The sequence below is a fragment of the Eriocheir sinensis genome, unplaced genomic scaffold (assembly GCF_024679095.1).
Source record: "Eriocheir sinensis breed Jianghai 21 unplaced genomic scaffold, ASM2467909v1 Scaffold866, whole genome shotgun sequence".
In the NCBI taxonomy this organism is placed as follows: domain Eukaryota; kingdom Metazoa; phylum Arthropoda; class Malacostraca; order Decapoda; family Varunidae; genus Eriocheir; species Eriocheir sinensis.
In genome coordinates, this window is record NW_026112237.1 from 114,915 (window position 1) to 127,194 (window position 12,280).

Below are 12,280 nucleotides of genomic sequence, written 5' to 3' on the forward strand. Positions count from 1 at the left end.
AGGTAGGTGAAAAGTAGGCTGAGTGTGTGTATGTGCATATACCTTCCCGAGTGACTTGTGGTAAGGATTGAAGGCACGGTCTGAGGCCGTGCCTACATTGTCGAAGGGAAGGTACGCGGCTCGACCTTCATGACTCTTGGTACGGGCCTAAGTGGAGTAATTTTCCGTGCTGGAGAGCGTATGTGTTCGTGCGCGCGGCGTGGCTGTGGCAACGGATTTCTGCAGCGTAAGCTGCTAACACCACCCGCCACACCAAGGTGTCTAGGGGCCGTTTTCACAGTCGCTTTGTTTGTTTTGATCGGTACCAATGGAGGCGATCGAAGTTATAGTTTTCCACGTGAAACTGGCCGATGGGGTAGTGGCGGCCAGGATCAAAGGACAGTGGGTCAACCAGCGCGCAGAAAATGACGTCAGCAGGTGGAGCGATTAGAGATGAAATTGAAAACAAAAGTATTCACGTCGAACGGTAACGCAAATATAATCGAAAGTATTTACGTCGAGCGGTAACTCAAATAAAATCTGAACAGGCTTTCATTGTCTTTGTCTTTGATTGACAAATATCGTATCTTCTATAGGTTTCTGTAGTGAATTTAACACACAAAGAAATTACGTGCACACATTTTTAGGTAATGTTTATTACTTATACACACTATAATTCACTTGACTGTCTATATATGCATATTCTAGACACAGTATAATAGTACAAACATGCTAAATACCTTTTTGGCCACAATGGGAGAGCTTAAACCTTAAATCTAAGAATAATGACTGCCTGTCCCTTTGTTATGGCTCACAGTATTAAGCGTGGGATTGCCTTTGTAACGGCTCACATCTTGCTGTGTAATAATAATAACTACAATGAAAACTATAAGCTTACATTCAAATCCTCTCTAATGAGCATGATGCTACTCGATCCTCTTGCAATAGGATTCAATAGTTTATCCTTCATACATAAATAAGACATTATTGAAAATATTCCTTTAAAGGTACACTTGCCTATATCTACTTACATTCCTTGAAAAAAAATTACATACATAAGAAAATATATAAGGAATCTGCAAGAGTCCAGTTGACCTACACGTGGTAGTTCCTGTAAAACTATAAACTCTAAAATCTATCTCCATCTGTAAATATACTGAGTGGCCCGACCCTTCGTATATTATCCGCATATGGCCCTCTGTGAAAAAAAGTTTGGACACCCCTGACCTAAACAGACTAAGGGGCACATGCTTTCTTAGAGTGTTAAATAGCCTACTTACAGACTTGCAGCCAGATACTTAACAACTGCAAGGCATTGTGATTTGACAAGAACAAGCAACCCGTACACACCGCTTCCGGCTGGCTACTGATCGAGGCGTAAACCATAGCTGAACCCACCAACATTCCACCTGATGACGTCATGCGCCAGATGATTCATAATTTGACGCGCTCTCCGGTAGACCCTGTGTCCTTTGATCCTGGTGGCGGCTGCAGAGGAAGCGAGAGGTGTTGAGAGTGTGTGGCAAGGTGCGGGGCTAGGCTAACCCCGCAGCCGCCACTACCCCATCGGCCAGATTTACGTGGAAATACAACGGCGATCGCCGCCATTGGTAACGATCAAAACAAACAAAGTGACTGTGAAAGCGGCCCCTAGTAGGTCTTCTCACTCCGCCCCAAACCATTACGTTGCGTGGTGAGAGAGGAGAGAGAGCATTGTGCTCGTCAGGCTGAGGGGAGCGCAGCGATCCGAACGCGCGGGAAGTCGAAAAATCACGTTAACTCACTATTACAAGCAGGCAGAAACTGGCTAGCGAGCGGGGTGAGGACCTATTATCCTATTCGTACGCACTAATAAGCAGGGTAGCCAATCCAGCGAAAAGTTGCTCGATTGGGCTACAAATATATATTGGCGGTATACCACGTACGTCAGCCGACCTTCTAGCCCAGACGGTATACTACGTCATTCGACCTCTACGGGTTGACGGTATACACAAAGGAACACAAAGGAAGAACAAACAACAGCAGACCTGCTGGTCCTTACGAGGCTGAGCCTGTTTCTGATAAGCAACACTAACTATCTAATCAAAGGTGGAAGATGAAGGACAGCAAAGGCGAAGGCTCCTCCCCACCCCCCATCCCTCCAGCCAAAGCTGGCAGGAAAGGAAAAAAACCCATACAGCATAGAAAAACTGCATGGAAATTATGTAGGAAAGAGGAAAGAACTACCATTGCTGCTACCACTAACCGGGCGATAAAAACGGACAAGGACACCAGTATTCGAAAGAACTTAATGTTATTACGACAATGAGTAATATCTTAGTTGCTGGTTGGATTCAAAACACTTGTCTAATCTATTCTTGAAGGCCGTAACTGTTGTACTATCAACGACATCACAGGGTAGAGAGTTCCAAACATTAACAACTCGATTGAAGAAAAGTGTTTAGCTTCATGCGACGAGAATCTTTTACCACTTATCTTCAAATTGTGATTTCTTCTTGTTCTATTTGATCGATCAATTGTAAAGTAATCTTCTGCATTAATATCACTGAATCCTTTAAACATTTTAAACACTTCTATTAGATCGCCTCACATTCTTCGTTTTGATAGGCTGAATAAATTTACTTCTTTAAGCCTTTGTTCATATAAATTTCTCAACCTAGGAATCATCTTTGTTACTCTTCATTGAACCCGTTCCAACTTTTCTAAGTCTTTTCTTTAATAGGTGTAGTGCGGTGACTATGCCTGATGAACGAGCCTCCCAGAACCCACTTAGCCAGTGGGGTACCTCTTTGGCCGACTCGGTAAGGAGTGGCTCTCCCGTCACGCAGGTCGCGGGTTCAATCCCAGGCAGCCAGGGAATACCCTCTCCTTGTTGTGATTAATTTCTCGTGTGTTTCGATACACGCAGAGATTGTGTGGGACCGAGAGAGTAATAGAAAAAAGAGAATAGAAAATCTCGTCATTAAACTGGTGGCAGCGGTGGGATACGAACCCACGCCTCCGAAGAGACTGGTGATGAGGGATTTCAGAACCGTCTTTCATCCATTCACACCCTCATTCACGCCAATAATCTCTACTTATCACACACACTCGTTCACCTGTCCACACATCCGCTCACTTGCTCGTTTGTTGTAATATATAATCATTTACTCACTTGCATTCCATACTCATTCACTCGTTACACTTTTGGACCGTTACATAGGGATACCAAAACTGTACACAGTACTCTAGATGGGGTCGAACCAACGAATTATACAGTTTTAATATTACTTTTTCTGGTTTATTATTAAAGACTCATCCGATGAAGCCAACCAATTTGTTTGCAGTTTTAACAACCTCTGAACAATGCTGATCGGGCTTTAAATCGCTTGATATAGTGATTCCAAGATCCTTTTCTTTACTTACTGCAGAAAGTTGTTGGCCATTCATTACGTACCGAACGCGATTGTTATTTTTTGCAATGTGCAACACTTTACATTTGTTAACGTTAAATTTTATTTGCCATTGATTGGCCCAACGTGCAAGTCGATCTAGATCTGATTGTAAAGCTTCTTTGTCGAGTGTTGCAGTTACTTTACTAGCAATTTTTGTGTCATCAGCAAATTTTGATACTTTGCAAGTGAGCCCATCATCGATATCATTAACATAAATTAAGAAGAGCATGGGGCCAAGCACTGATCCTTGAGGTACGCCGCTTCTGGCATCGAGCCAGTTAGATGTAACACCGTTTAGAACTACTCTCTGTTTCTGCTCAGAGAGCCAGTCCACAAGCCAATTGTGAATGTTACCCGAGATACCGTGCGCCAATAGTTTGCTGAGCAATCGTTGGTGGGGGACCTTATCAAATGCCTTTTGAAAATCCAGATATGTGATATCTACTGATCTGCTTTCATCGAACACCTCAAAAATATAATGAAAAAAATCAAGTAAGTTAGTTAAACACGAACGTTTACTACGGAAGCCATGTTGCGAATTATTTTTTTTATTATTTTCTTCAAAGAATTTCACCATATTGTTGCGAATGATAGTCTCCATTAACTTACAAACAATCGATGTCAGGCTAATTGGTCGATAGTTTCCTGGATGAGACTTGTCCCCCCTTTTGAAAATTAGTGTGACATTTGCTAGTTTCCAATCCAACAGAACTTTTCTAGCTGTTAAAGATTTATTGAATATGATGGAGAGCGTTTTACAAATTTGATGCTTGATTTCTTTTAAGACCCTAGGGGTAATTTTGTCTGGACCAGGAGCTTTGCTTACTTTAATCTTTTCAATTGTGCGTAAAATGTCACTTTCTACAATGAGCACGCCACTTAACATCTTTTCGGTCCTTCTAACCTCTGGCGGTAGAGGTGATAAACAATCTTCGTCGGTAAATACGGATGCGAAAAAGTTATTTAGTAGTGTAGCCATTTCATTTTCATCGTTCGTGTGGTTACCATTATCATTATCAAGCGGTCTGATACCACAAGTGAGTGACTTTTTATTATTTACATAGCTAAAAAATTCTTTAGGATTAGATTTACTCATTTCCGTTATACATTCTTCAAGATTTTTCTTGCTTCGTTTTATTGATTTCTTGGTTTTGCGGCGAATTCTGTCCAACTCTAGTTTGTCAGCCTCACTCTGAGTTGATATGTATCTACTGTATACGCATCTTTTAAGAGATAGGCTATTTTGAATTTTGTTATTCCACCATTTGGGTTTCTTCTTAAAAGCTGAACGTCTGTTACGATAGGGTACGCATATGCTTATGGTACTGTTCAATATTGTGGTGAAGGCCCCCCAAGATTTATCAATATCTGTTTCCGCTGAGATTTCAGTCCAGTCAGAATTATTTAGAATTGATACTGGATACTTGAATACTGGATGGAGAGAGTTGTGGATATAAAAGATAACGCCTCCACCCTGTCTGTTCACTCTTTCATGACTAAAGATGGTATAACCCGGTAATTTCAATGAAGACCGTATCTACATTGGTTATAATATGTTTTCCCAGATACTGGATGGAGAGTGTTGTGGATATAAAGGATAACGCCTCCACCCCATCTGTTCTCTGTTTCATTACTAAAGTTGGTATAACCCGGTAATCTATATTCCGCAATGAAATCTCTATTTGAAGTGTCTATCCAAGATTCTGTGACTCTGATGATGTGATAATGATTTGTAGCTGCGAGGACTTCTAAGTCTTCAAATTTGTTACATAGGCTACGAGTGTTTATATAGCAAGCTTTAATGTGATTCGAGTTGGGGGTTTCGCAGGTTGAGTGCTCCTTTAAGGCGGAGCTGCTGGTGTTCTCGCCTCTGCGTTTTTTGGCTTTCGAAGAGCCATTTGGTCACAGAGCAGCCTCCCGAAATGGGTTGCTCCACAAGTTAGCGAACTGGACGTTTCCTTGTGAGCAAAGGGACTGAAGTCTGTTGTTTGTGCTGAAGGCCTTACTGTAAAAGCTAGATTCGGCACTGACCCTCGAGAGGATTCCTGAGATTACAATGTTATTGGCATCCGTTTTACGTTTATACTGCTTGATCATGCGGCGGTATTTCTCAAGCAGTTCCTAAGAATGGGTTGTCTTTACGTCATTTGTCCCCGCGTGAATGACAAAGAGGGTGTTTTGGTCGGCATTTATCGTGACATCATCGCACGCTGCGGTGATGTCGTCCAGTCTGGCACCTGGATAGCAGTAACGTTTTCTGCGGCCGTTTGATGAACGACCACAGAACTCAACCAGCTGGCCACGCACCATGGAGTCCCCAACTAGGCGAGTCTCAAACTCATCCTCCATGGTGTCTGCCAGCACCTGGAACCTATTGAAGGTAGTGGGGGTCAGTAAATCCTTGGCTGCCTGCTTCGGTTTGGCTCCATTCCTTACAGGTTGGAACCCGACATCCTGTGAAGCAGGAAGAGAAGTGTGAAGTGGGGCAGGCTGGAAGTTGTCCTGTGAGGCAGGCTGGGAGTTAGCCTGTAAAGCAGGCTGGGGGTTAGCCTGTGAGGCAGGCTGGGGGTCAGCCTATGAGGCAGGCTGGCAGTTGTCCTGTAAGACATGCTGGGGGTTAGCCTGTGAGGCAGGCTGGGGGTTAGCCTGTGAGGCAGGCTGGGGGTTAGCCTGTGAGGCAGGCTGGGAGTCAACCTGTGAGGCAGGTAACACGTCCTCCAGTGAAGCAGGAGATTCGTCTGGAGAGGGCACAGTCTCGGTGGAGGGCCTCTCCACCATCGATGGTGGAGTCACTGCCACATTACTTGCAACAAATTCCTGAAGGGCTTTGAATTTCTTTTCAAGATCATTATGTTTGACTTTCCATTCAGTCACAGCCTTCTGAAGTTGTAATCTTTGAACGCAGAGGCGGCAAGTTCTACTCAGCTGGAAGTACTGAGCTGCAAATCGTCTGGGACTGACGTCACACTTAAGGTTCGAAGGCATTGTTTGAAATTTAAGCGAGTTAACAGTTTGGGCAATTATTAAAAGCGCTTTCGAAAAAACTTAAAGTGTGACCATAAATTGAATTGGAAAAAAATTGTGCATGGAAATTAGATACTGCTGTGTTAGATGCCTCCAACACTGGGAGTTCACTCCCACAGGGTCTTAAAAATGCCTCAAAGACCAATCGCTTGTCCTGAGCCTCGGTCACGTGAGACTTTCACAACCCAGCGCTTTTCAGCTATTGTCCTCGAAGTTTTGTCCCATAGAACAGGGCTGGCGTAGTCACACAGAGCAGAGCTGGCAAGGGAGAAGAGGAACCAGCAATTCGTTCTCACTTTCTGAAACGTCTAACCCAACTCTGCGACCCTTTCGAGGCCTGGTCAGTGGCACCTGTCACCAGGTGTTCTCCACCAACTCTAGAGAGTATCAGATGCCCTTCCTGAGAAACCAAAAAGCTGAAATATTCCTTGAATATAAGAAAACCCCTCAGAAACTCCACCTAGCGGCCGGGAGGTACAACCTCAAGTGGCCCACGGAAGACATCTCTTTCAGGAGAAAACAAGAACCAACTGTTATGCAGAATAGGGATGGGAGTACCATCGATAGAGGGGAGGGACGGGGAGCTCACACCGACAACTGGTTCCCAGGGAGGCTTTTTAGTGTAGAGGTCGCCACACTCCTCTACACCGCTGGCCTAAATAATTAGGCATGGTCCAGCTGACTAGGACCCTGGAATTCCAGCCATTGTCTCATAAAGAGATCCTCTGCCTCAGTCCAATCCACCACTGCTGCTGCCCAGAGGCTTTACTGTGACCCTGGCACGGGAGACAGATCAGGTATTACACCTTGTCCAAGGGTGACCTGAGACTATGCAGGGCAGGGACGTCTAGTTCCCTGAGGTGAAAACACTTCACCACTTCACCACGGCAGCCGACCTTTAGGGGTTGGGTGAAGAGTGAGAGAGGAGTGAGACAAGGCTGTATATTATCACCAACCTTATTTAGTCTATTCACAGAGGAGTTAGCAGTCAGGATGAGGAGAATGAATGCAGGAGTGAGAATTGGAGAGGACAAAGTATGTGTGTTGTTGTATGCGGATGATGTGGTGGTTATGAGTGAGTCTGCTGAAGAACTACAGAGTCTCCTAGATGTGGTAGGGGGTTATGGAAGGGAATTTGGGGTTAGGTTCAGTAGTGAGAAGAGCAAAGTAATGACAGTGAATAGGCCAGAGGATGAGAGAGAAACAACTTGGAGTCTGGAAGGGAATGAGTTGGAATAGACAGTAGAGTACAAGTATCTAGGAGTGTGGATGGATGTGAATGGATGCAATAGGGCCAAGAATGAGAAGATAAGTATGACGAACCAGTGGCTAGGCCATCTGGGGAGTGCAGCAAGGATGAGAGCGAGTAAGTATGATGTCATCCGTGTGGTTTGGAAGAGTGTGGTTGTTCCTAGCATTATGTATGGAATGGATGTGGTGACATGGAACGAGAGTGAGATAAACTGGAAGTGGGGCAGAATAGGGTAGCAAGAATGGCACTGAATGCACCAAGGTTTGCGGCAGTAAAGGCTCTTAGGGGTGGCATGGGATGGAGCACTTTTTAGGAAAGACTAGTGAAGGCAACCTTGAGGTATAAAGTGAGACTGGAACGAATGGAGGATGCAAAATTAGCAAGAAAAGTATACTTGTGGAATATAAGAGATGGCAAATGGGTGAAGAAATGTGGGCGAATGATAGACAGGAATGTTGTGCTAAGTAGGTGGGTGTACCGACCCTTTAAAGATAGGCAGAAAGTGTTTGAATGGAGAATAGCAAACGGAAATGGAGAGGGGTTTGAGTGGGATGTAAGAAAGTGAAAGAATGTAATAGATATGGCAGTAAAAGATGAGGGATTGAGCAAGTGGAAGATGTAGGGAATGATATCTTGCCCCGAGAAGAACATGGACTTTCCGCACGTTTTGTTTTCTTTCGCAGGAGCTGCCGATACAAAGGCCTGGTTGGGGAGAAATCCCAAGCCACCTGTGACATCAAGATCAAAGGAAATGGACTTACCAACACAGGAACAAAGAAGAGAAAGGGGAGACCTAATACAAATTTATAAATTATTGAGCAAAATGGAAGTAGATAATGAGGAGTTACTACAAAAAGAAAGTAGATAATGAGGAGTTACTACTAAAAGAAGGAATAAACACAAGGAACACAAGAGGACACAGTAAAAAATTGAGGAAAGGAAGATGCTTGAGAGACAAAGAAATATAGTGTTGCAAAGACAACCATTCCTCTGTTGATAGCTGAAACAAGCTGTTGCGGAGGCGGCCATTCCCGCCTCCTTTATGGCCGTGCTTACAAGGAAACGAGCATTTCCCCCTCCAGGAGTCACATGAGGGAATGCGAGCAGCTGATTGGAGGTGGCCCGAGGTGTGGATGGAGCCGGCAGACGTCGGCAAGAGGCAGTCAACTCTACCCCGCCCATCCAAGAGGAAGTCGAGTCTACCCCCGGGATCTGTGAGGAAGGAGTCGCCTCATGCTGCCCTGCTGCTGCCCTTCTTAAGAAGCCGTTTGTGAGCCTCTGTGTGCCCTTCAAGTGATCTCTCCTCGGGATACTAAGCGCCCGGAGATCGAGCCACGGATAGGCGGTAGGGTATTTGTACAGAGGATCAGGAATACACACAGGAAAATACAGGAACACAGTGTTTATTTACCCAGCGGCGTCGGAAGTGCGAGTCACTGGTCAGTGCGTCACTGCGGGTACTAGTCCGTCACCACCGCCACACACAATGAACCCGTGGCTGGCCAAGGGAAGCCAGAGGTACGCAAGACCGGTAACAAGGCGGGTTGCGTAACAATAGCTTTCAGCAAAGAAATACAGAGGTTTGGAACAGAGTGACAGGGTTGTTGATTTTTTTTTTCTTTTTAAAACATTTTTTTTTTTTTAAATCAGATTTTATTTATTTGAATCGATTTTTTAGATTTTTTTTTTATAAATGAAAATAATTAAATGAATGTGAGCCTCAATATTCTCTACATTAGTTTCAAACACTTACTGGAGTATTCTTGTATCATATTCCATCATCATAAGTAACCTGGCTGGCTGTTTGAGCCAGTCCTAAGACTGACCAGACGCAGCCAGCCAGCCACTGGCCAGCACCGCACAATAACTTTGTCTAGTCTTTTAACAGTATAACCATATCATGTCATGTTTTGGACATGTCCTCACTGAAATTGCAGAAAGAAAAATGAAAGCAGCTTCAAATGAAAGTATCAGAAAAGGCTGTGGATGATCCATGTATGTATGTGAAGGGATTCTTTGAAAAACAGGAGTACATGTTTAAAATATTTCCTTTACTGCCACTTCTTATAGTTGGTGATTTTTTGTCCCTTTCAATAGCTTTTCTTTAGTTCAACAATGCATGGAAAATGTGTATCCCTTAAGCCTAATGCTGCTAAGACTGTTGGTGCGTGACTGGTGCAACACATCACTAGTGCTGTACATAATGCTTTCATCAAGGGGAACACTTACACACTGGCTCACTGAGCTTGCCTGAGTATACCGTTGTAATTACAGACAAACTCAAAACTGTGAAACACTATACAAAGACCTGATGGGGAACTTGAAAACTGTGAATAACAATTCCCATCAACCACCTCTGCAATATCTAAACCATGAAATTTTACACAAAAAATATTACCTAAAGGGTAAACACACACACACACACACACACACACCTCTGAGTTCATTCAACTTGTCTCAAGAGAGAGACAAGTTGAATGAACTCAGAGGTGAGGTTCGTGATTTAAATGAGAAGAGATCGGAAAAAGAAAAGGAGTTTTTTTGGAGAGTAATGGATATGAAAGTGAGGAAGTGGTTCATGGTGACGAGAGGAAGGAGAGAAAAAGTCTAACAGGAAAGGAGCAAGGATGGAAAGTGTCTTATACAAATATCAATGGGATAGTGTCATCATGGATAGAGCTTAACGACTATTTGAGAGACAGAGAACCTGATATTGTGGGGCTGACAAAAACTAAGTTGTGTGACTCAGTTGAGGTGGTGGGGATTGGAGAAGGTGCATACAATATATGGAGGAGAGACAGAAAGAGAAAACAGGGAGGAGGTGTGATGTTGATGGTAAAGAAAGGCATTAGGGTGGAGGAGGTGATTGAGGGTGAAGGCTTGGCAGAGGTGCTGAAAGTGAAAATTGTGGGTGCTGAAGGAAGAAGAAGGCAGTATGTAGTAGGGTATGTGCCACCAAGAACCAATGCATGGAAGGCCTGAGAATATGAACAAATGATACAAGACACAGTGAGTTCCCTGGATGGAATGTTGAGAGAGGGTGAGAGAATAGTTTTAATGGGTGATTTTAATTGCAAAGAGGTAGAATGGGAGGATTGGCAGATGCAGGGAACAGATGAGTCGTGGGGAGGAAGACTCCTGCAATTGGCAATGGAACATGTGCTGATGCAATGGATTAAGGAACATACTAGATTCAGGAAAGAAGGAGAGGCATCAAGATTAGACCTGGTTTTTAGCAAGGAACTGGAAGTAATAGAAAACATTAAAACAGATTGCCTAATAGCAAAGAGTGACCATGCGATTGTGGAATTTGAAGTAAATGAAAAGAGAACGATTGACCGAAAAGTGGATCACAAAATAGGGAGAAGAAACTACTTTGACGCAGATTTTGTTAATATGATATCTTTTTTTGAAAATGCAAATTGGAGTGGGCTGTACAAAGCCAAAAGTACCCAAGACAAGTGGGAGGAGTTTTTAAAGCTGTACAAAGAAGCCGAGAATAGATATGTCCCTAAGGTACCCAAAAAGGATGTTGGTAAAAAGGAGTGGTTTAACAAAAGATGCGAGGCAGCTAGAAAAAGAAAGGAAGGAGACGAAGAAGAATCAACGCGTGGAACAATTTCAAACAAGCAAGGAATGAATATACAAAGATTAGAAGAGAAGAAAAACGGAAATATGAAAAAGATATAATCGACAAATGCAAAGACCAACTAAACTATTTTATAGACATTTCAACGGCAAATTAAAGAATAAAGAAACAATCGATAAACTGAAAATGGATGGAACTACATATGAGGACCCAGCAGAGATGGCAGAAGTGATGAACAATAGCTTTCATAGAGTTTTCACATAAGAAGACGAATTTGTACAACCACCGGGCTGGGAAAGAGGAAGGGTTATGCAGGAGATACAGTTAACGGTGCAGGAGGTCAAGGAAAGCTTGAACAAGCTGGATGTAAGAAAAGCGACGGGGCCGGATGGAGTATCAGGGTGGATCCTGAAAGAATGTAGTGAGCAACTTGCAGAGAAACTGCACTCCATAATGAGTGCCTCCCTGAGTGAAGGAAGGGTACCACAGGATTGGAAGAGAGCAAACATAGTACCAATTGTTAAGGGAGGAAGGAGAGAAGACCCATTAAATTACAGACCGGTATCACTCACTAGTGTGGTTGCAAAGATATGTGAGAGGATGGTTAAAAACAGGTGGTCGGATTTTTTAGAAAGGGAGAGAATTATCTCGGATTGCCAGTTTGGATTAAGGAGAGGGAGATCGTGTCACCAACTTGTTATGTTATTACTCAAGGGTGACAGATTTATTACAAGAGAGAGAAGGCTGGGGGGATGGAGTGTACCTGGATTTCAAAAAGGCATTCAACAAAGTACCGCACAGAAGACTAATTTGGCAAATTAAAAATAGGGGTGGAGTGGGTGATGGACTGATTAAGTGGCTGGAGGACTTCCTAACTAACAGGGAAATGAGGACAATAATCAGGGACAGGGTTTCCAACTGGTGCCCTGTGATGAATGGGGTCCCACAAGGTTCGGTGCTGGCGCCAATAATGTTTGCTGTTTATATAAATGATATGGTGGA